The sequence below is a fragment of the Microtus oregoni genome, unplaced genomic scaffold (genome assembly GCF_018167655.1).
Source record: "Microtus oregoni isolate MIOR12 unplaced genomic scaffold, Mior012 000041F_ref0000270, whole genome shotgun sequence".
Taxonomy (NCBI): domain Eukaryota; kingdom Metazoa; phylum Chordata; class Mammalia; order Rodentia; family Cricetidae; genus Microtus; species Microtus oregoni.
The window spans coordinates 19,930,912-19,956,411 of record NW_024543208.1 but is presented as its reverse complement, the minus strand read 5'-3'; positions in this window follow the sequence as shown (position 1 = coordinate 19,956,411).

Here is a 25,500-nt window from a genome sequence, read left to right as displayed (position 1 = left end):
AAAATTTTTTTTACCTGCAATGATCGGTTCCTGCCAGTGGTGGTTTCTGTGTTTTTGGAGCCTGTCCTAGAACTAGCTCTTGTAGACCAGGCTGGCCTCAAACTCACAGAGATCCGCCTGCCCTTGCCTCCCAAGTGCTGGTATCAAAAGCGTGCGCCACCACTGCCCGGCCAAGTCACTTTATATCAGACCAAATCTGACGCTGTGGCAGCTTTTGTTGCAAAACCGCAGGTACTTGAGCTTCTGCTAATTCAGGCAGTGGGGTTCCGCTGCAAAACTTAGCCAAGGCAGGCAGAATGGGCCTGTGTGCCAAGTATGTCTCGGACTCGGCACTGGGGCCTGAGTCACGAACTGAAAAACAGCACCCGGGAGGGTGCTGTGTTAGCTAGCGGGCTACCCGCTTGAGTCGGGGGCAAAATAGCCCGACGTTGGACGCCAAAATGTAGCGGCGTAAACGAATGCAGACAGATTGTAAAAATATATATAGTTTTAATGTAGAAATAGACTTACAGAACCACCATTCCCGCGGAGACCAGGAAAGCAGAAGAGACAGCTCGGAGCATGCTTGCCAAATTTATAGGCAGACATTAGCCCGAGGTGAACACGCCCCCTAAGGGGCGGGACTTATCCCTACAAACAGAGGTAACTGTGGCTGTGGAAGGATTGCATTGCAACAGGCAAGCAAGAACTGTCTCGAAAAACCAAAAAAAAAAAAAAAAAAAAAAAAAAAAAGAACTGATTTTCCCTTTGAATTCTTTGTATTTGGACACTGCCAAAGATGCCACCCTCTCTTGGGGAAGGGTTTCTTCCTTACACATGAACCCAGGGCCTGTCTCTTCATTGAATCCAGAGCCCAATGAAGTTGCCAATCAAGATTAACTATAACAAGATTAAATTTCACCATCTATCTTCTGTTTGTAATTGTGGCAAAATGCACGTGGCATGTCCTCTGCCATCTTCTATTTTTCAGTGTAGAATTCCATGGAGCACACAGAACAGAATCACACTGTGCTTCACCACTGCCCTCGCTATCAAAAACTTCTTGATCTTCATAGATGAAACTCTATGTCCAGCATGCAGCCCCCTTATCTCTATCTCCATGAATATGAATCTAAGTACCTCACAAACATGAGATGATCAAGTGCTTCCTTTGTTGTACATCCGCCTTATCAGTTTAGCACAGTGTCCTCTACATTCATTCAGATGGTAATATGTATCGGAGTTACTCTCCTCTATAGAGCTACACAGTATTCCATGGATACAGTTGCCATACTTTGCTTATCCTTTCTTCCATTCATGGACACCTCAGGTGATTCCACTTTTTCCTATTGTGAATAGGGCTGGGTAAACATCTCTTTGAGGACTCAGTTCTATGGGGCAAATGCTAAGAAACAGAACGGATGCATCCATGACAATTCTGGTTTTAGCTGTGATGAACGTACATACTGTTAGACACAGCACCTCTGTCACCAATACTGCCCATTGGTTACTCTGAGCTATCATTCCCATCGTGAGCTCTCCTTGCCATTTGATTTCCCTGACAATGAGTGAAGCCAGGTATCATTTTCTGTGTTCAATGGATCTTTTCCTATCTTCTTTGGATGAATGTCATGTAATTTTAATATTTTTAAATCAAGTTGTTTAGTATTTTGCTGTTGAGTACGAATAATTTAAATACTTTAACTCAGTCTGGGTGGTTTATTTGTTTGTTCTGGACACAGTTTCATTATTTCCTAGACTGGTATTGGTTTCCAGTTCTCCTGAATCATCCTTCCTTCACCTTTCCTGCTGCTGAGATTACAAGTGTGTGCTTCCCACTTGACGTGTGACCTGCCTTTTGAATGCTTGGTCATATACTTTGAGATCCAAACTCTGAAATTTTCATGTGGCCCAGCTATGTATGCTTCCTTCCATTGTCTCTGTTTTGGGGGCCTTGTATTGAAAAATAAACCTATTTTAAATCCAGTATGATAAAGCTACTGTCCCAATTTTTTCTTTTTAAAATTTAACCATTTTAGCTTTTATGATGAGATCATCAATTCATTTGAGGTTAATTTTTTTTACTTGGGATAAGGTAAAGATCCGGTCACATTCTTTTGTGTGAGGCATGTGTGTGCGTGTGTGTGTGTGTGTGTGTGTGTGTGTGTGTGTGTGTACATACATATATTGTGTATCTATATATACATATGTTGTGTACCTGTATATGTATTATGAGCACGTGTGTGTGTGTGTGTGTGTGTGTGTGTGTGTGTGAATGCCCAAGGAGAACACAAGCATCAGAGGCCCCGTAGCAGAAGTTATAGGTGGTTGTGACCCCTGACTTGTGTACTAGGAGATGAACTCTGGTCCTCTGAAAGAGCAATCTTTGCTCTCAGCTGTAAAGCTTCTCTCCAACCTGGTTGTGGTAATCTCCTACAGAAGTTCCCCAATGTTTCCCACATGCACCTTTTATTTCATTCTAGAGAACAAATTTTTAATAAAATGTATAGTACGTTTAATTTTCTCATACTATGGGATATAAAAATTGTTGCCCAATGCCATATTTGTATTAGATCACAGAGGTAGAAAACCAGTCTACTTGTCTAGTGCTCTTTGTCTGAAGACATTCTTACAAATATTTGGAGCAACAAAATCTTGAAACTAATACTGCAGCAATAAGAAAATGTTAAGTTCTTTTAATTCTTTCATATTATTTTCCTATAATAATAGTCTTAGCTGCAATCAGAAAACTTGTTTGGGGCATCAGGAACCAGGTACTCATTGTTCTGAGAGCAGCTCGCTCCATTTCTACTTAGTTCCATGAATACATTTTTGTAACACAACTCATAATTCTATCTAAGTTGTCTCTCATATTTATGGCAGCGTCACAAGTGCATTCAACTGGCTTTTTCAACTCTTTATCAAATGTAGCTTCTTTCCTTCCTTTCTTTCTTTTTCTTTCTTTTTCTTTCTTTTATTTTCCCCTTCCTAGAATCGCCCTTTACACAAAGACACTTATGATCATCTAGAAACCTATTCAAATGCTTGTCCTTGGACTGTGCAAGCAGATGTCACATAGCTCAAGCTGGTCTCAGTCTCATCGTCCAAGTGAGGATGGCCTGGAAGTTCTGATCCTCCTGCCTCACCCCATGGCTCTTGGTTTTAGTTCATGCTGAAATTCAAACACGGGGCTTTGTGCGTGGTACTCTGCCAGCTAAATTAAATTTCCCTCTCTCCTGTTAATTTGCTAATAAAACAAGAAAGTGTTATTTGATACCAGTGGTCGGGAACAAAGATTTAAGTTCCTTTAGTAAGATTATAGCTAGTGTAATCAAAAGGTTATAAGAGGTAGAGTTATAGCTTTTCCTACTCTGTTATCAGTTACACAATAGCTATGAGGGATGTGAGCCCTTTGGTGAATCTAAGACCATGGCAAGGACTTCTTTTCAAAATAACCCCTTTACCATGTACTTCCTTCTGCTCTTAGATGGATGAGTCCTTATGAATTCTGCTTCCCTTAAAAAGCATTGAGTCAGACTGCTTTAACAGTGTCTTTTTTAGTTACCAGTCCTCACTGAAGAACATTTTTCATGGAAGTACTTTTGCTTTTCGCTCTTTTATATAGAGTGGGGCTTATTTTATCATTAACTATATGTCCCTGTCTGAATCAAAATTAAATGGAGATGAAAATTTAATTCTTCAATCAAAGTAGTCACATCTCTGGTGTTAAGCAACCACACACATCTAGTAGCTGCTGTAGATATAAATAAGGATTTCTTCCATTGCAGAAAGTACTACTGGACCATGCTCATGGATAGCATCCAATGTTAGAAACTTAAATGAAATGCAAGCCACTTGGGTATTCCAACATGTAAATGTGAGGACTGTCTATAACAAGGGATATAGCTCAGTTTTAGAGCATCATTTTGCACAAAGGGGGCCTTATGTGTAATCGCTGATGGTTACCCCTCCACCTCAGGGGCAATGGAAAAACTGTAACAACAATTAAAGTTTTAGATTTTGCATATGCAGCACCTAACTATACAAATTTCTTATAGCAAATTCCTTGATTGTTCAGTTCAAGTTTGCTATATTCTCAAAAGAGTTCATATGCACTTATGGTCATGCTGTCTGTTACTATTCCATAACGTCTTCAGTGTTGCCTTCAGGAATAAAGAGAAAGGATAGATGACAAGGAATGTCAGTAGTATCTATGAGTAGAAGAAAAAGAGGTGACAGAGAAGTTCCTTGTTCCATAAATTTTGTGTAATTAATTAATTGTACACATGCACATTAATATTTTGTTCTTTCTCCAGTACTGTTATTTATGACTTATTTTTAGCAGATTAAATGTAATTGTTCAACTATATATGCTATACTAAATAAATTATGGCTTCTAGTAAGGCACTGATTAGAACACATGGATAATTTTGTACCTAAAAGTGCATATAGTGTCAGCTTTTCAAGTGCAGACAAGCATCTTTAGTGTGTAAATATGCAACATACTAAAGTATATTATATATAGTAATTATTCAGTTATATTTCAAGATGGCAGAAGGCTCCAAACAACTGGATTAAACTTAATGAGAGTTTGGTCCTGATGGATTTAAAATACAGAAGGAGAAAACTAGGAAAGTGGGCCTCTAAATCTATAAAGAAACTGTTCTGGAGGTGGTTATTGCTGAATGGGAACATGGGATCTTGTGCAAATGTGTACAGTTACAGTGAGTTAATCTTTAAGTGCCTTATGGACGTTCCCATTAGAGGCTCACATAAGTCCTAGACAGCAAGCAGAGCTTTTGAAGTGGCAGGGTAGACATATGTGTTTGTCCCCAATCTGCACTAAGTCTTCAATGCGATGAAAGCATAGGGGGCCACAATAAGAAATAAACTAAAACCACCAAAGAGACAGTAATGAGGCGGGAGGGTCAGTACCAAGGAAAAAGTGATTGCAGCAGATGTCTCAAAGTAAGTGAGAGCAGAAACTGCCCAGACTGCAGCTTCTGTTCTATGTAGACTCAGGAAGGAGGTGGGACCCTGTCTACCTGTGAAGTTCCTGCTAAAGCCCCAGGTACATCTAAGTATGATATTGACACAGATGTGAACCGAGGTGAGGATTAATTATATCTTTTGATCTTTCTCCAACAGTGGAAAGTACAGAAAAAGCTAGCACTGTCCCTGTGACAAACCTTTCACCGAGGGAAACAAAGAGGATGAAAGCTGATGTTCCTAACACGATGCTGATAATCTGAAGAAAAATAAAAAAAAAAAATTCTTGTTTCACTATTAATCTGACAGACAACTTCTCAATCTACTTGTGGCAAAGGAAATATTCCATCTAGCACTGAGCACCCCTGCTCTTAACATACCTACATGTGGTAGCTGTCAGCTGTGTGTAAACCTGTCCAGCAAAGAGCAGCCCTTGTACTGCAAACGTTGGTTATACAGCATCTGTGCAGAATGTCTAAGCAACACTCCTGTTAATTATAATATTAATTAATTGTGAATTGTTAATATGCAATTGGAACCTGAATTTTCTGGACTAGGCATTTGCACAAGTTCCAGAGCAGCCTAATTAAGGAACTGTTTTGAACCCTCATTAGTGGGAGTCCAAGAGGTGTCATAGGCAGCATAGGTGAATTCACCCTGGAAGCCATGACCACCCATTCTCTAGATGTCACCTTTTCTTTAGCTCCTAAGTTTATAGATTCCCAGAATTCTAGGAACAAATCTCTCAGAAATTTGCAAAATATGGCTTACATTCCTGGAAGGTTTGCAGGCTTCCAATTTTCTGCCTTTAATTATTTCCTATGAACAAAGTCACACAATAAACCCTCTTTTCACTGAGCGAAACGTGACTCATTCATCAGATGTATTAAGGAATTCAAAAAGAGTTAAAAGTAAAATAAAAGAATCATCAAAGATTATCTGACACAGAAGAGAGAGTCAGGGCTGGGAGATTGCTCTGTGAGCGAAGTGTTTCGATATTCAGCATTCGCATAAAAAACAGAGACAGTAAGACACAGCTCTAGTCTCAGCCCTGAGGAGACAGAGGGATCCCAAGGTTTGCTGAGATCCCAGCTAGCTGAATTAATGAGCCCTAGATTCCATGACACACCCTGTCTCAAAACATAAGACGGAGATTGATTTAAAAAGACACCTACTAGTAACTTCTAGCCTCCATGCATGCATGTGTGTACGCACATGCACACACACACACACACACACACACACACACATTTTCCCTACCATACAAACGCAAGAGCTAATCTAGAGAAGTAGCTTCTAGTTACTTAAAGTTTAAATGTAATATATCCATAATATTATAGGAAAGAAATAGACATCAGAGACTGGCTAGGATACCGACTCACAACTGTTTGGAGTAAATGAATTAATAGAAAGAATAATTCATAAATTTGAGGACACCTAAAGAAGTTAAGGCAATGAAATTCGAAATGGGAAAGAGACAAAAGTGGTAGAGTTATAAAATGTGGGAAGACAATGCCTAAGAGCCAAAGACTTTAACTTCATAAATATTTGAAAAGAAAATAGAAAACGGTGTTATTAAAATACATACTATCCAGTGATGATTTTTCAAAATTTAGTTTTACAAAGTTATTATAGTAAGATACTCATGGTACACATGAAACTCAAATTTTCTCCTTTCAGTAATAAAAGTCTCAAAAAATCTAGTTATTGACTGTGTAATACATTTAAATAAAATAAAATTACGTAAGAAAAAGATTTGGAAGGTATTATCAGTAGTAAGTGATATACTTAAGGTTTCACACAAACCAAGCAAGTACTCTACCACTCAGCTACAAAACAGCCCTCTTTTTCACATTTTATTTTGAGAAAGAACTTCACTAAATTGCCAGCCTTGCTTTCACTTTGTGATCTTTCTGGTTCAGCCTCCTGAGTAACTGAGATTAAAGTTCTTGTCACCAAAGCCAGTTCAGAGTCCTTTCTACACTATCCCTAAAGACCTGAAACAATCTCAATGATTTCAAAGTATCACAATGTATTCTTAATTGAAGATACAATGCTTTATAATTGAAGGTTGGATAGAAATTAAATCTGATGGCTTTATTTTTTAGTAAATGAGGCATCTGACATTATTAGAACAAGGTCAGAGAAACAAAGGCAAAGGGAGGAGGCTCTCATTATTGCAGAAGCCAACTATGAGGAACAAGAATTCTGAGTGGAAACAGGCAGACAGGTTTCATCCTGCATCCTGATCTGCGACTATTAGTTGTGAAGGTTTTACTTAAAGGATCTGAAGATTTTGTCTCAGCTCAGTAATGTGTCATAATCAGTTAGCAGCTTCATCTTTGGATGACAGAACATGCAATGGCCAACTGGCCGCCTTCCTGTGTTTCTAAAAAATCCCTTATACGTTTCCTCCTAAGATGACTGGGTGGCATTAGGGAAATAACATACATATGTAACTGTCTATATGTAAAACCAGTAGTTCTTACCTTCAAAGACATGACACTCTAGTGATAGATTAAAAAGCGAGAATGGGATATGAATAATATTTACATTTATTATCACAGTGAACAACACTGAACTCAAGTGATGTCAAAACCAGGGGGAGTTTTCTAGTAGAAGAACATCTTGAAAAAGAAGGCTTAAGGAATAAGTCAGTCTATACATGCCATGTGATCAAAGATGACAAGTGATGGGCGAAGGATGTGTGAAGCCCTAAAATGAAAGTGTGACAGTGTGGTTAACTCAGACGTGCTAAAGAAAAGGAATGTTCTCAATTAGGCAGGTAGATGAGAGAGGGTGTGAAATGGATAAGAAATGGAGAGGGAAATAATCCAATAATACAAGAATGTTTCAGATTGTAGATGGTTCCACCTCTGCTAAGGATTTGAGACTTTCTTGGAGGGGGTAGGGCTTTGAAATCATACTCCCTCTGAGAATTCTTTCCTGAGACCTGGCTTCCAGAACAATCAAAAAGATGTTTAGTATAAGGTTCCAGCACAACTATCAAGTCTGTCATCTGGTACATTATATGCACATCTTCCCCTTATCCCTGGGTATACATCAATTCAGCCTGACAAACAGTGTTGCTTTCACTAAGTGTCACTGGTACTAGGAAAGTTTCTGATATTTCCTTTCTACAAGTAGTTTTCCATTCCTTTCAAGTCTTCCTTCCATACACTTCCCTGCAAGCGTGAGGGTTCATATCCACCTGTCCCAGCCCCTCTGTTCTCCAGTTTCACTGAGAACTTTTCATTAAGCCTTTCAGTCCCTGCTGTGTGTATCCAATCTAGGTTACATGCAATCACCTCAATGAAAACCTCAATGAAACCTCAATGAAAACCTCAATGAAACACCATCTTATCAATAACCTTTATCTTCTTTGTGCCTTTGTTTTTCTTTCATACCGATCACCTATATAAACCACAACCTTAGACTAAACCAGCACTCCTTTTCTATTCTTGCACTGGTCTGCAGGGAAAAGTCACAGAAGCAGATATAGTATAGGCATGAGTTAACGGATAGTTGTTTGTTTAAGAGTCAATGATTAAATACATATGGATCCACCACCTTGAGCTGTAATCTCCGCAACTGCCTCAGAATGACCCTCGTCACTTTTTCCTGTGTACTTTCCCAGTATTCTATAAATAGATCAAGCCATGGTAGAGTATGTGGAATTTTATAGTGGCACCTGACTTGAGGAACGTGACTGACTCTTTGCCATTGTCTTGTGATAAAATAAGTCCTTTTTTTCTTGAATGAATTCACATTTGTTCTAACCAATATATGTTCCCCCTTTTAAACTCAAATTTCAATGATATGAGTTTGATTTGGCTACCACTCAGGATAGCCCCTAGTGAATAATGTTCTATACTTTTATATCTTTTTGCCATTCCTCTTTTTTGTAGAGTTTGAGCCTGTTTGTTCTGCAAGAAATATGCAAGAATTTTCTAAATCGCTACTAAATATCTAGCTAATATAACCATGTTGGGGGTATTGCCACGACAAAATTGAAAACTACCATAAGTCCTGGAATTAGCCTGTTCACTTGCCAAATAGACAATTTATCAACATAGCGCACAGCCATTCTCCCAAATAACAAACATCTTTGCTGTGTGTAGGACTTAAATGTTGAAACACTGGCAGGAACGGGTCCTGTAGACCTGACCTACCTATTATGTACTTGCTACTGAGCATTCTAAGGCAATAGGTCCCTAGAGGTAGCAACTGGTTACCTCAGTCAAAGATAAACAATACCATGTCACATCCACAGGTTTTGTAACTAAATTATAAACATCTTAAACTTTGTTCTTCCTCTCTTCCTTTTCTCTTCTCCCTTGTTTTGACAAACCTTCATTACACTGGTTGATCTCCATGGATAAATTATTTCCTCTGAGATGCCTTCATACCTCCAAAACCTCCAAAAAGTGTGTTATCCATAAAGACCCTTGCATCCTCTGCAGTAATTAATTACACTTTGGTAAAATGGTTCACACGCTCACCTTCCCTCCTTAATGTTTTACTACACTGTATGTTCCTGGAGAGCAGGACTGAGTGAGGAGCCACTGTTTTCTTGCCCAGGGTCTTCCCTACACTAGATATAAAACAAGCGCTAAAAGGATAATCTTGAACTGATGAAAGAGAACAGTCCCAAAGCCACGACTTTATTTACATCGAGCATGCATGTTAGCATCCATGATGTGAAGGAGCATTTGCTCCTGCGTGGAAATAGAAAATATGAGGCCCAGTCGTGAGAACTCACAAGGTAGACATCTAACACATGGGTCTATTATAGAACATGGATGCATTTCTAGGGGTAAAAACTGTGGGACCAGTTCAATCTTAATTTTACTACTCTCTCAAGCTAATTCCATTACCCTGACTTTAAGCATAGACTTTTTATTTTTAGAATATAATGAAAACTCACATTCATTGGAGCAGGAGCTACATTTGGAAACCCAGATGAGAAAAGTCTTGAGTAGAAGTTGGATTTATTAATGGTTTTGCAGTGCTACAACATGTAACAGAAAAAAAAGGATGCCTCATAAGATATTTCAGGAGGGACACATTCATAATATTACCATCTTAATGATGGAGAGAACTTCACAAGTTTAAACAGATGGATTGGAATATGGCAAAGAGAGATGTCTCTAGCAATCTGGACATTAGGTTATTTAAATAGAAACACATTCTGTATTAAGGCAATGTTGTGATAAAGAGAGAAGATCGGTCACTATCTCTATTGTCCAAAGATTATAGTACAAAAGAAAAACAACTGGAAAATATAACTAACTAACTATATATATACTAGACATGGATAACCATACTGGTATTAAATCTTTTCTAATCTTTGACTTAATGTTTTTATTCTTTGATAATTTCATATGTGAATACAATGTGCTTTGTTATATGTAACCCCCCTGAACAATTTTCCAGTGCTCATAATCTCAAAAGCAAATGACTCTCCCTTCACAGGAAGCCATCAACTAATAAAAGCTCCTTAGCTAGGAGTGAGGCCTCCGGAACCTCTCCCCGCTCTGCATGCTGGAATGCTGACCAGCTGGATCTTGTGTAGCTTAACAACAGTTTCCCTGAGCTCTGGAGCGCAGAGGTCATGTGATGCCAAGAAGATAGCATTTCCAACACTTTCCCCGTCCTCTGGCTATTACATTCTTTCTGTTCCCTCTTCCATGATGTTTCCAAAGCCTTGTGGGGAGGTTATTTGGTATACATGTTCCACATAAATTGGCCATGCTGCCATATTATCTTCTAAGTATAGTGTTTTTATGCAAAGGCTCATGCTGCCCTCTGCCTTGGTTAGAGAACATTCTGATTGCAAAGAACAGTGGTTAACACAAAGACTCAAAACTGGTAAAAGTGCTGAGGGTAAGTAACTGTGAGTCCCTCTATCTTGAACAACCTCAGGTCAGACATTGTTTGAAAAATGAGAGCACGAAGCTTTTCAGGGTCATAGATTTAAGAGAACTTTTGTTGGGAACTTCAGAAAAGAAAATCTCTATTTTCAAGAGCTAGTAACAGTATTCCTCTTTTTATCTGGCATGATGCATAGATCACAGCCTAGAACTGTAGCGATTTGCACTCACACAGTCATCACATGGTAGGATCTATGTAATCTATAGAAAACAGATAAGGGAGAAAGAGACAAAAACAATCGCTTTCATACAGAATAATGAACTCTTGGATCAAGCCAGTCCTGAAGCTGTGCCTTACAGGAACTTTCCTCTATAATTTAATGTCCATTATCTCCATTTCCAGAGTTAATTTCTCACTATTTATTTATGAAAGTATCTCACTGTGAATATGAAAACAGGGCAAGAACACAAAGAGTACTTCGCTTATTTCTCCATCTGTAGTCTACAAAAGCTACTGTTCTGACCATCTGTCCAGTCCCTGAAAATGGATTAACTGTTACAAGTATACTCATACTAGTGGCTGTCTGGTGGAGCTAGCACCAGTTCTCATATCAGATAAAAACTCAGTGTGGTGGAAGGACATGGCATTCCCTCATAAGATACTGCATTGTATAAAAGGGAGTCAACATGATGTATGGAAGCATAAAAGGACCTGCATGTTCAACTCGAAGTTGCAATGAAATCATGTACTATACAGGTAAAAGGCTGCCTTCTGGCTGTGTTGTTTTGGTTTGGTTTTTAGTTCTATTTTCAAAAGGCAGGATTGAAATGTCCCAGCTACAGAGTGACCCTCGCCTGAGTTTCGAGTGAGCTCTTCAGACAAGCTGTGCTTACAGAAAGTATATTCTCAAGCACTTTGAGGAGTTGCAGCACATGCCCTTACACTTGCTGGGAAGACTCAACAGTGCAGCAACATCCAGAAGTGATTCCCAACCTGCTGGGAAGAAAGAGGAAAACCTCATGATTTCTGCTTTGCTTTGAGGAAAGTATACAAATGAATCAAACTCTTACAGGTCACCCTGATTCCAATAGCATTCTGGAACATTTCCTGTGCGGCCATTTCAGAATATTAGTATTAAGCAATTATTCCAATCACAATAGATGCCTGACGTCACGGAGATTCTGAATGGATTATCTGTACCCATGCATTCTTAACATGCTTTGCCCACATACTTGGTTTTGTTTCTTTCCCCCACATAGTCGCTAAATTAGAAAGTAGGGTATATGGTTTGTGAAATCAAAAAAGCCCAAAAGCCATTGGTTATCCAATACCAAGCACTATAAACATACATACAAGCAACACTATGCACACTAACCAGGTAACATTTAGGAATGTATATGTTTATGCACATGCACACACACATATATATGTATACACACACATTTTATGTAATTACATTTTATGAAAAAGAGCCCATGAATTTGAAAGAGAGCAAGAATGAGTATATGATAGGGTTTGAGGGTAGAAAGGGGAAGGGAAAACGTTGGAATTATATGTATTATAATCATAAAAAAAGAAAAAATGAAAAGAGCTGAGGACTTAGCACTGGAAGAATGAGGGAGTCATACCAATAGAACTTAACAGTAACCTGAATGCAGAATATTCTAATCATCATGGACACTATTTATGTTTTAAGACTAGTAAGTGTAGTTGCAGGTTCTGACCTGAGAATTGCGGAAGTTTCACTAGCTAGACAGTCTTCCACTTGGCAAATGCCAGTAGCCATCTCCAGCTCTGATAGCCACAAATGTTTTTTGAAAAAAAAATGGGTAGAATTAGAGGAGAGAGTTTGGGGTATTTACAATTATATTTCCTTGTATATATGTACAAAGTGTCAAAATTAAATAAAAAATCTCCGGGATGGTCAAAATTCCCCTGCAGATTAAAAGTAAATGGGATTAATTTAAGAACTGAGAGAAGCAAGAAGGTGATGGTACAACACTTTAATCTACAGAGGGAGTTCCAGAACAGTCAGGGCTACACAGAGAAATACTGTAGATAGATGATGGATAGATAGATAGATAGATAGATAGATAGATAGATAGACAGAGAGAGAGAGATAGATAGAAAGAAGGGAGTGAAACAATGTCACAAGATTAAGTGACAGTCCTATATTTGCCTGCAGACTTCATCCAGTACTTGATAGGACTTGACGGTTCAACAATAATCAGTATATGTTTGCTTCAAGGAGCTTTTAGAATGAAGAGGGGCTGGTACTTGTTCAGTGATAAGATGAAAGCTATGATCTTGACTGCACATTTAAAATGGAATAATTGGAATACTAGACAATGTCCTCATAGCCTATTCAAAAATAGGAAATAAGTAACTGCTTAGAATTAATGTCATTTAATATTATTTAGTTCACTTTGTTATACTAGCCATAAACGTATGTCTTATGATGGATTTGATGATGACTGACGCTGTTATTATATATCTTTCAACTGTGCTTATTATTAAAATTGTCTATACACATGAATGTGGGGGCAAGCACACACGCACGCACACACACACACACACACACACACACACACACCAAATGAAAATAACATACATTCTACATTTGCATCAAACCACACAAACTTGCTGAATTTCATATTGTTCTTATTATGTGCAGCAAAGAGGTTCTGAGTTTTATACCGAGGCAGAGAGAATCTGTTTGGAAAAGCAGACCTATGCACAGTTAGGTACCGGCTGCTTCATTTCTTATGGAAGACAATGAATCTATATTTCACAAGAACAGTTTTGTATGCTGCCTTCGAAGTTACTCTATTCACATGAGAATAAAGGAAATATGTAATTGTGCTGGAAGATGTAAATCAGTCACATTTTCTTTTTGATGTTTTATGTCTTTCTTCAAGTTATACATTCAAGCTGTGAACTTTACAATTATCCTAATGAATTTTGGAAAGAAAGGAGATGGAGTGTTTTGCAATGCATTGGTACCAGCACTTACGATCTGGGTCATTTGGTACTTTGTAAACAGAAAGATTGACATTACACTGCCACCGGTAAGTCACTTGAATTGATTGGCATATCCTGACAACCTCCCCAAGTTGTCATGGGAATACAAATTATGAATTCATATAAAAGTGCTTTTAAAATAAGATGAATAATGAAAAGAGCTGGGAGGATGAGCTTTACACTGTGTGGCTCCCAAATTCTAATCACCTAAGATCTTAAACTACATTAAATGTCCCCTTTTCTTCCTGGAAAGAAAGATCAGGCTACAGGAATAAGGTTTTCAGAGGATGGTGAAGGAGACTTATTTATCCCTTCCCCAAGCGCTTCTCATGAACTGGCCACTATGTTTGAACTATTTACCCCATTTTTAATATTCCCTATCCCCAGCCATCCTACTTCCTGCCTGGAGAAAAAAAAAAAACTCTTCCAAATTTCAACATTTAGAATCTAGAATCCCCCCCCCCCCAACCCCGTGTTTGTGACAGAAGACAGCCCACTATGCTTTTCCCTCCAGTTACAAACCTAGGTTTTCCTCCCTAGTTATACCTCCCCTAAAAATTATTTATGCATGTGACTCTGCTTTGGCTTCACCCACCTGGTCTTTAGATGCTGTCTCTGGTTTTATTCATATCCACCTCCTGCACAGCAAAGGGATTTCTCAATGCTCTCTTCACTTAATCCCATATCCTTATCCACAGCATGGCCCTCTCCCTCTCCATCCAGAAATGGTCTCTTCCCTAGTCTTCCATTCAGCCTCTCCCACTTTCCTGGCTGCTTGGCCCCAATCTTTCTTGCAGGTCATTTTCCATCATTGACCATTGTTTTTGAGTTCTTTCTTTATCTTGATTATTTTCTTTATCATTATATAATATTTCCCAAGTGTATACCAATGCATACTATAATCTGTCAGACTGTTCACTGATTCCCCCCTAATATTTTATTCCTTCTTGAAAATGCATACATTTTCTTCATAATATTGATGTCAAATCTCCTATCTCAACTATCCATTGTTTGAAAATAATTTTTCCCATTTTATCCCCAAACAAACAAAAACAGAAAGATCTTTGCTTCATGTACTCTTAGATTCTCAATACATAACCCAGCTTTTGATATCCAGCAGGCAATCAAAAAATGAACAAAACAATCACTAAATGAATGGGTGGTAGCAGTTTTGAAGATAGTTCACTACACTGGCACACCCAAGCAATTGTTTTATTTGTTTGATGATGAATGATAAAAACAGTGCATGAGTTCTCCTGTCATTCAGGGGCCATTTATATGGCATCTGTTGGAGAATCATTTACTGATTTCCCTGGTAACAAAGAACTCTGCTTTGTAGTGGGTTAATTTCACTCCATTTGTCATGGCTCCACACCCGCACACACACACAGAAACACACACATGAGTGTTTATATATGGTCAATTTAACCAAATCATATCAAAAACAACAGGAGCACTAGCTGAAAAAAATTGTGTGAGGAAAGAGATGAGTGACATGCCAAGGATAGCTATTGGGTAGACAGAAGACAGAAGTGCTGGGCCTGATCTGAATATTTTAGCATGAGTGCCTGCATCTAAACATATGGTAGTATGTAAATATGTACCATTTTATGTGAAAATTAAATTTTTAAATAAATAAATTATTATGTGACTGACCTCTTAATATATTTTAAGGGGTCTGGAGAGATGACGGAGCCATTAAGAGCACTGGTTGCTCTTCCAGAGGACCTGTGTTCATTTCCTAAAAACCCACATGGCAGCTGTAACCCCAGTTCCAGGGGATCTGACACCTTCATACCAAAGTACATAAAACAAAGTTTAATAAATTACACATATATTTCATTTATTAAATTTTATTTACCATATATTATAATGAACATATAATTTTATATTATTTTAATAATAAATGTAATAAATTATATATGTTTACAGCTAATGTGCCCATCTCTGCCCACAATCAGTGGAGATTATTCCCTGTGGTAGCCAGTGAGAATGAACTTTATGCTTTGGTTATGATTTTGTTTCCCATTTTAGGCAAAGGTCAACATGAGCCTATAGAAAAATAAGTATGAATAGGGAAACATAGAAGAAAATGGCCTCCCATCATCCCTTCACCTAAAACTTTAGATGCTTTTCTAATATTTCAATGTGCTGCTTCCTACTTTTTCTGTGAAGTTTTAAAATAAAACTTAGAATATGAGATGGTGCTCACAGATCTGCAACTTGGTTTTCTTAAGTTCTAAGAAAGCAGCTAAGCGTGAAGCACAAGATTAGTGAGCAGACCATCAAAGCCAATGTCCTGCCATGGATACCTTATTTCCTTTGAGCTTCCTAGCCAAGAGCTGGTCATATTCAAACCTGATCTTCTCATATTAAATCAGGATAATCTTATTAATGACCCATCTGGTTATTATGAAGGTGAAATGATATCATCTTTACACCAGTTTTGTGGAAAATATTAGTTTTGGAGGGCGCGCCCTCTTAAATGAACCTATACTCCTGGTATTCATGCCTTTGTGCAATCTCTTCCCTTGGGTATGGGTTCGACTCACAGTTACTCTCTGCTAGGGTTGGAACATGACATCAGCAACAGCAAGGCTACTTCCAAAAAAGAACAGGTTAAGCATTTGCGGCTTCTGCTGTGTGCGCGCTCTCTTGTGGCTTCACAGCTCACTCTGAAGGCCGCCAGGTGCCAAATTCTGAGCAATCCAGTGAAAAGGCACACAGGCCCAGCAGGGAAGAGAGATCTTGGATCAACAACCAGGAAGAAAATTCCCATGCTAATAGCATGAATTGAGGTTGGAAACGGATTATATCCCGTGAAGCTTTTTGTGTGACTAAGGCCCCTGCCCCAACTGGACTGCATTCTCATGAGAAGCCTTCAGAATGACACACCTGGCAAAGCTCTCTGTAGATTCCTGACCCTTCGAAGACGTGAGATATAAATGCATGGCCATGTAAAACAGCCCCTGCATCTTGACATAAACTGTTGCATTGCCTTTATTTATGGGCATTTTCAAGTGTGGAAATGTTCGGTGAGCCCTATCAAATGTAGCACTTTTCCTTGTTATCAATTCTATAAAGAAGATAAAAAACAGGGCTGGGAGATGAGAAAGCAATATCCTGCTTTTATTGATTAAGGCTAACCTAGACTGTGTGATCAAGTGTGGCAACCAACAATCTTTCTGGCTGAATCTCGGGAGGCTGACATACAACCGTGCCTTTAGCAATACAGGTCTGGATAGGGTGAAAAGACAGTGGCTCTGCAGGAAGTCTATCCTTAGGGAGAAGCAGAGACCAGAAAGTCTGGCCAGCAATCAATCCCCAATGCTCATTACATCCTTTAGCAGTCCTAAATATTCCAGTATGGGTGAGGCAGCATGGGTCTTAGAAAGGCCAGGAAGGAAAGTTACACAGTCATCAGGACAAAGTGTGCTTCCATTCTATTAGCTAAACCATAACAAACTACTTACCAATTGGAGAATGATGGCAATACAATACCCATCAGTAGATATGCCAACTCATTGAGCTAACCATTAGATTAAATTAAATCAAAAATTCAGATTATTTCAAATTTTTACCATTTCAAAGGATGCATAACTTCATTTCTCAAACTTTCTAGAAAAGAATTACTGAGCCAAGTGTTTAGACATTATAGTTTCTGTGTAAGTCACTAAATTTCTTGCAGAGTATTAAACTGTTTCCTTCTGTTTCTGCTCCATTAGCAGTATGGAAAAACGATCTTGTGCCAGGCAGTGGTGGCACACGCTTTTAATCCCACTACTCAAGAGGCAGAAGCAGGTGGATCTCTGTGAGTTCCAGGATTGCCTCCAAAGCAACACAGAGAAACCCAATCTCAAAACACAAACAAACAAACAAACAAAAGATTTTGTGACCCTTGACACCTTGGGGTTTAGTCTTTAATTTGTGATCTTTGTTCATTTTCGTAAGTGAATCATAACACACCCTTATTTAATTTCCAGTGCCCTGATTACTAATAAGGTGAAAACCTTCCTTGTTCATGGCCATCTATACTTCCTTTCATCTAAATCACCCAGTATCCTGTGCATCTTAGACTTTGTGCTCCCAGGACCCCAAACAAACTCTCAGCTGTGCCCTCCAATCAGACAAATGGGACTGGGGCACTGACTTTCCAGTTACTTTTGGTTTTGTAAAGAGTCTTTAGTTCGTAGCTTGTATTAACACCCAAGCAAGCACCATAGGAGTGACTGTGTACCAGGTGTCACTATAAGGACTTTGTGTTTATTGGCTGTTTGTACCAACCCTATGTGGCAAGGAGTCTTGTAACCCACATTAACAAGAGGAAAGACAGGAGAAGAAATGGGTAGCAGCAAGCCACAGAGCTGGGATGAGAGCCCAAGAACTCACTCCAGAGCACCTGTGACCAGCATCCTCAAGAGTGCAGTCCTACTTAAAGGCCTCCAGGACTTGGACTGAATTCTTCCGAACGTGTCAGCCTTCACGGACTTTGAATGTGGCACAGACCCTGTCTCATTCTGATGATTTCTTAGTGAGAAAATGATTGTCCTCGCAATAAGAAGCCTTGATTGTTTTTCCTGATTATGGACAGTGTACATATTTTGATAATAATTAACAATTTCAGAGAATGGCTGTGAGTATATCTCTGAGATATAGCTTATAGCGGTTCATGAGGATCTACTTCAGTCCTCAGTAACAACAACAAAGAAATGTTCAGAAAGTACAAAAGGCGGGGGATAGGGATATTATGATCCAATCCTCCAAAGCAGAAAGTTCTGGAGTAAGAAAGGGAGAACGTTTTTCCCTTCTCTCTCCCTATTCGCAGGGGACCCCAGGTGTCCATGGGGATGTCCCCAGCTAGGTCCTTGGGCAGCAGAGTAGAGGGTGCCTGAACTGGCCTTGCCCCACTACCACACCGATGATTATCACCATAGAGTCTTTGACAGGTGAGGATGGAGATAGAGACAAAGTCCCTCATCAGAGCAACAGACTGAGCCCCCAAAGTCCAGTTGAAGAGCAGAAGGAGGGAGAAGATGAGCAAGGAAGTTTGGACCGCGAGGGGTTGGTCCACCCACTGAGGCAGTGTACCTGTTCTAATGGGAGCTCACCAAATCCAGCTGGACCGGGACTGAATGAGCATGCAATCAAACCAGACTCTCTGAATGTGGCTGAAAATGGGGGCGGACTGAGAAGCCATTGATAAAGGCACTGGGACTTGTTTCTACTGCGTGCACTGGCTTTTTGGGACCCTAGTCTATTTGGATACAAAGATTCCTAGGCCTGGATGGGGGGGGGGAGGCTTGAACTTCCCACAGGGCAGGGTTCCCAGTCCTCTCTTAAGGAAGGAGGGAGAGGGAGGAAGGTGAGTGGAGGAACAGGAGGGAGGGGGATGGGAGGAGGGGAGGAAGTGTAAATTTTTGAATGGAAAAATAAATAAAAAATAAAAAGGGAGAACGTGACATTCTGGTTTGTATTGGTAACACTAAGTATGATGTGGTCAGCAGTCTACTAGAAGTGAAGTCATACTTCTTCTGCATAGGTTTATGAGCCACTCTTCGTCCATGTGTCACGTGGCAGCATTTAAAAGTTAGCAGAGAAAAGCATACAGGGTCAATTTAAACATGCCAGTTTAGCCAGTTTAATTTCATTGTGGAGCTAAGTCCCCAAGGACCCAGGGTATTTTTATTAATGCTACTCTTTTTCTCCTCCTACCTAGAACACAATTTTGTTCCATTTTTATTAACAAGAAAAAAATTATCGTGTTCTTACTTTAATCAAAATTATGATAATGTAGTTTGTATAAAGCAATAAAAATGAGTACATTGTAGGTCCTAGCATAATCAAAATCACTTCCCTTTAAAGAGAAGATTTCCATGTTACCAAACTCACTTAAAATTTTGTCAGGTATTTGAGATCATGTAACCATTTTGGTTAATGAGACTATTCAAAAATAATGTAAAACTAAAAGGAAAATAATACCATTTTAAATATAACATATAATTTAAAATTTTTGAGCCCGTATTTCAAATAACATATATTTGAAATTCTTTTTAAGCTAAACATTAATTATTCTCCCACAGTCATTAATTAACTCCTACTTTAATTGCCAGTGATCCTAAATGAGAATTGATCTTAAATTCCTATTTTCTGTTCTTAAATTAATATCTGTTTTTACCTTTTGAGCAGTACTGTGAAAATTATACTTTATGGCATGTGGACATAATCTATCTCCACAAAGGCAGGTGGCATAGCCCCATCCTGTGAGCAACCTTCTGCATTGTTCCTTGTTAATGTGAGACTTCTAATGAATGCAGTTTGGTTTTTCTTTGTTGAAAGGTAAATCAATCAAATGGAGAATATTATTTTCATATACTATCTCATGAAACTTCTCCTTTAGTTCATGTTTAAAAGTTTTGTTTTGAATAATTTATTTTGATGACATTCAGTGGCAATACTGCACTGATGTTTTTAAACCTTGAACTGAAAACTTAAATGAGATACCTTATTGACTATAAATGATAACCCTTTTTCTGTTTGCATATTCTCCCTCTCATTCTTTGTTTTCAAGCATGGGAAACACTGAGCTATAATATGATATGGGAAGGAAGTATGACCTTGGGGACAGGAAGAACTAAGTTACATCCCAAGTTCACATGTAATGGAGCAAATTAGTCATTTGATAAGTAATAATTATTATTTTGTATCATTATTTTGTAACAATCTCTAACAAAACCACACCTCCTAACTTTGTAGTATTTTAGTCACTGCCAAAGTCCTGGTGGAATCTTGGGTATTCTTGGGTAGTTCTTTTCAGCAGTGTTACTTATTTTATGTGTGTGTGCTTTTACTTCTAATATTTCAAAGTATTCAAAATATTCTTTTCAGTACCGGAATTGCATAACAAACACTGTCAGTCATTCTACGAATACTGAGGTTGAGATTCAAAATGAAGCATTATGAAACAGGTTGAAGAAAAAGTAAGTTGTCCCCAAAGGATGGCACAACACCAGATACCATGTGTCCTTGAGTGAGTCTCACCTTTCCTACTTCTTACTTTGTTTTCTCCCAATTCTGGAATATAATAGCATCAACACACTATGCTGATACAGGATGTTCTTGAACTTCTCTGAAACTACTGGTCCTCAGTAAGTTTCTTGCTGTTGGGGAAACGAAGTGTGTCCTAGGTGATCTCAAGCAGGGCTGTATAGCAGTGTGGGAAGGGCTGCTTTGGTAGCACACCACTCTAAATCATGGACCCTGCCTGCCCTGGGGAACAAGGTGAACACTGGGCTAATGCCTAGCATGCAGAAAACAGCCTTGCTACATCTGTACTGTCGGATGAGGAAGGTCTGGGTTGCTCCACATACCTTTTGTCCTGTGTCCTTTTGTCTCTTCCCATTATAGCTACACACTGAGTTGTTTAATATTACTTTGTCACCTGAAGTAGAAGTCCAAGAGCAGTTGATGTATTCTTTGTTTTTATTTGTATATTTGCTTGTTTTTTGGTTGAATTTTAAAACTAGATACACATGCTAAAACCAATTACAACATTTTGGTCAACAAACAACAAGTTAACCTTGGTAGGTAGGTACATTCCACCAGTTTTCAATCTGAACAAATGTACTGTTTTTTAGAAAAAAGAATGTACTTAGGAAGTAATCCCACAAGAGGCCACAGATGTTTTGAAACTCTGAGTTAGCAACAGAACACTTCACACTGAAGCCAGACTAAACCCGTGCTGCATTGGCTACAGGTCTCATGTAAGCTGATAGCACACAAGGAAACTTGGCATAGATCAGACACCCCATGGTTCTGAGCAGAAGGCTCTAGGTGTTCGTACATCGAATTTGCTCTCCTCCTTGTGCTGTGGAGGCTATTGCTTCCCACTGTGGGGAAGTGAAATTCTGCCACATGTTTGTCCAGATGCTTCAGATACAAAGAGAGAAACCCATCGTGGTCCAGTGAGATTGGCCACACCGCTATGGAGCATTCCAGGACATGCTCACCTGGCATTCTCTCTCTTCCATGCAGGAACTCATCAAAATACCAGTATCTCTTTGAGCGCACTTTAACCACACCGAACCAATAATTTGAACAGTAATAAGTTTCTGGACTCCCTACTACCACCAGATTCAACTGAAAGTACCAGTACCATGCCAAGAGTCCAGAAGCATCAGCAGTTTGTATAGTACTGAAGAGTTCACCTGGAACCAGGCAGCCATTGCTACTTCTGTCACTTTCTTGGTCACTAGACAGAGGGGGCAAACCCAAGAATCATGATCTCATACACAGCATTCAAAGACAAGAGGGAAAAACGGGTTCTTACAGTTTCTTTTTGTGTAAGGAGGCAAAATGTCATAGAAACCATTGGAAAACTCCCCTTTAAGCCTAAGAGCTGAATGAAGATGACTCTAATCTCTAAAGAAGAGTTGGAACCGGCTACCCTATGCCGACAGTTCCTAGGCCATAAGAGAGCTCCAGTGAGAAACAAGAGGGCCAGAAGGAAAATGCTTTTTGGTGACAACCACATTATATCTAAGCTGCATTTTATGCTCCTTGTTTTTTTTTTTTTTTTCAACTTGGTAAAAATTCCCTTGGAAGAGAGTGCCTCATTTGAGAAATTGGCTCCATCAGAATGGCCTATTGACAACTTTGGTAGGCGTATTCTTGATTGATGATCAATGTGGGAAGACCCAGGCCATTCTATGTAGAACTACCCCTGCTCAGGAGACACTAGGCTGCATAAGAAAGCAGGTTGAGCAAGACATGGGGAGCAAGTCTGTAAGGAAGGAATATTTCTCCATCTGCTCCTGTTTGAATTCCTGCCCTTACTTCCCTCACAGATAGGCAGTGATCTGAATGTGTAAGCCAAATGAACCTTTTCTTCCCCTAAGTTGCTTTTAGCCAAGTGTTCATCTTAGCAACAAAAGCACAGAGTAGAACAAAAATGGGTCCAGAGAGTGGGATGTTGCAGTGAGGGACCCATGATGGTTTGTACCATTTGTTAGTTTTGTTTTTGTGTGGGGAAGATGATGGAAAGATTTTGGAACTTTGGCCTGGAAAAAACCTTTGAGTGCTCAGAGTTTAATAAACTGTTGAGGGAGTTTGTAAGATGGGAATGTTTACATATGCAGACTACGGGGGCTGCCCTGTGAAGCTTCATCATCATTCTAAGTGTACGCCCTTAATCCCAGCACTCAAGAGGAAGAGGTAGACAGATCTCTATGAGTTCAAGGCCAGCCTGGTCTACAAAAGTTAATTCCAAGCTAGACTCCAAAGCTACAGAGAAACCTGTCTGGAAAAAAAAAAAACAATAAATAAATAAAGAAAGAAGAATCTGTCTGTGGAAGTAAAATCTTTGCCACAATCTATGAAGTACTTGTTCACTTAAACCTTCAGACAAAGCCAATATTCAAAAACTATACATAACTGTCACTAGGTCACACAACTAGTTATGAATGGAATAAAATTACAGTACAAGTTTACCCTGTTCTAATTAATTTTTGACCTTAGTTTATGGAACATGGTCCCTTGTCATTACATAATTTAGCTAGCGTAGAAATGTTTGCTTTACCTACGTAATTATTATATAAATATAAAATAATATCTTCAAGTCTTTTCATTAGCACAGTAGGAAGGCCACTAGTTAGTTCACGGCTGCTCAGTACCAAAATAACCACATGGAAATTGTATTAATTAAATCACTGTTTAGCCCATTAGCTCTAGCTTTTTATTAGCTAACTCTTAATCTTAATTTAACCCATTTCTATTAATCTTTGTATCGCCACATGGCTGTGGCTTACCAGCTAAATTTCCATCTGCATCTGTCTCTGGCGGGGGCTACATGACTCCTCTCTGACTCCGCCTTCCTTCTTCCAGCATTCAGTTTAGTTTTCCCTGCCTAGCTCTACTTTACCCTATCACAGATCTAAGGCAGTTTCTTTATTAACCAATAAAAGCAGCACATAGACAGAAGGACCTCCCACACCACATTAGGATATTAATTTCCATAAAGATACTGTAAAATTTAAGTAGTGATTGCAGTACAAGGGGTAAATGAACCTCAGGAAATAGCATTGCACATGAGGTCAATAGGGAATGGTGAAGCTTATTATATTTTATAACATGAAGTCACCCATTACACGGCAAGAAAATTATTAGTGATATTAATAATGCATGACAATAGTATACAACAGTAGTTACTGTATGTCTCATGAATAGTCTTTTTTTCTCCTTTAGCCTAATGATGTAGAAAGCTGAGATATTGTTGACTCTGGCTTTGTTATTAACTTCTGTGCTTTGCTGAAGATGGATCTAACTGGTTTTATGGTCTTCCTGTAGTGACTGAAGACACTAACTTGTCTCAAAGCAATAGGTGGTCCAGAGACCTTTCATGAGAGAATGTTTTTCTGACAGATTTGTTTTGCTTATGCTAATGTTAAAATGTGCTTTCTTGCTCTGAGCTCCTTCCAGCTGGTCTAAATAGAGGAGAGTCCCTGAAGGAAGCCGGCATTAATGTTTTATTCTCGAAAAGCTACAGATGTGATCATCCCATCATGGAAAATTGACACTTCTTTGTATAGCTTTGAATTCTCACACTGACTGATTTTATAATTTTCCTGTCTGCTTAGTGGAGGCAAGTAATTCTGTGAGGTATTATGCTAAAAAATGGTACTGATAGTAATAACTGTGAGTAATTTACCTAAGAATTATTGGTGCAATGATTTGTTGAGTGAGCTCTTATGATTTAGCCTTCCATTATGGAAATTATTTAAGCATTGAGAAAACACACTGTGTATTCATGAAGAATTGGGCTTTTTTTCTTTTTTTACTTACATCAAATCTCATGTTCAAAGGCAGAATTTATGCAGAGTATCACTTGGAAATTTATCTATAGTCTTTGTTTGCTCTCTACAAACTGAGCAGAAAGCTACAGGCTACCATCTTATATTTAAATTTCCTTTGTGTGTGTCTGTATGGGTGTGTGTGAGTGTGTGTGTATGTGAGTGTATGAGGGTGTTGTAAATGTTGTGTGAGTGAGTACAGGTGTGTGAGTCTGTATGTATGTGTGTGTTTGAGTGTGTATCTGAGTAAATTAGTGTGTAAATGTGTCTGAGTGTATGAGTGTGTTGTGAGTGTGTGTGAGAGAGAGACTGTGTGAGTATGTGTGTACCACATGTGCACAGGTTCCCACAAAGGCTAGAAGAGGGCATCAGATCCTGTGGAGACAGAGTAGCAGGCAAATATGAGCTGCCTTTCCTGAGTACTGGGAACAATTGCACTTCCTCTGGAAGAGCACAGAACAAGTACTCTGACACCAGGACTATTTATAGCCAAGCATTACATCTGCCTTTCCCCACCTCTTCTTTTTTTTTTTTTTTTTTTTTACTTTTAACCAACCAGTGTTAAGGACAGAAAATAAAGAACCAAACGGCTTAGAAAAGAGCATTTGGACAGAAATAACCACTGTAAATACTGTTATTTAGGAAATTCATGGCATGACATGCAGCCTGTCAAAAGAGACTCAGGAGAGTCTGATTTCTGTGTGTTTGTGTGTGTGTATTGGGGGGTGTCTCTGTGACCCAACCACCAAATGGGACTTGTCAGACAATAAACCGAAGCCTCCCTTCAGTTTTT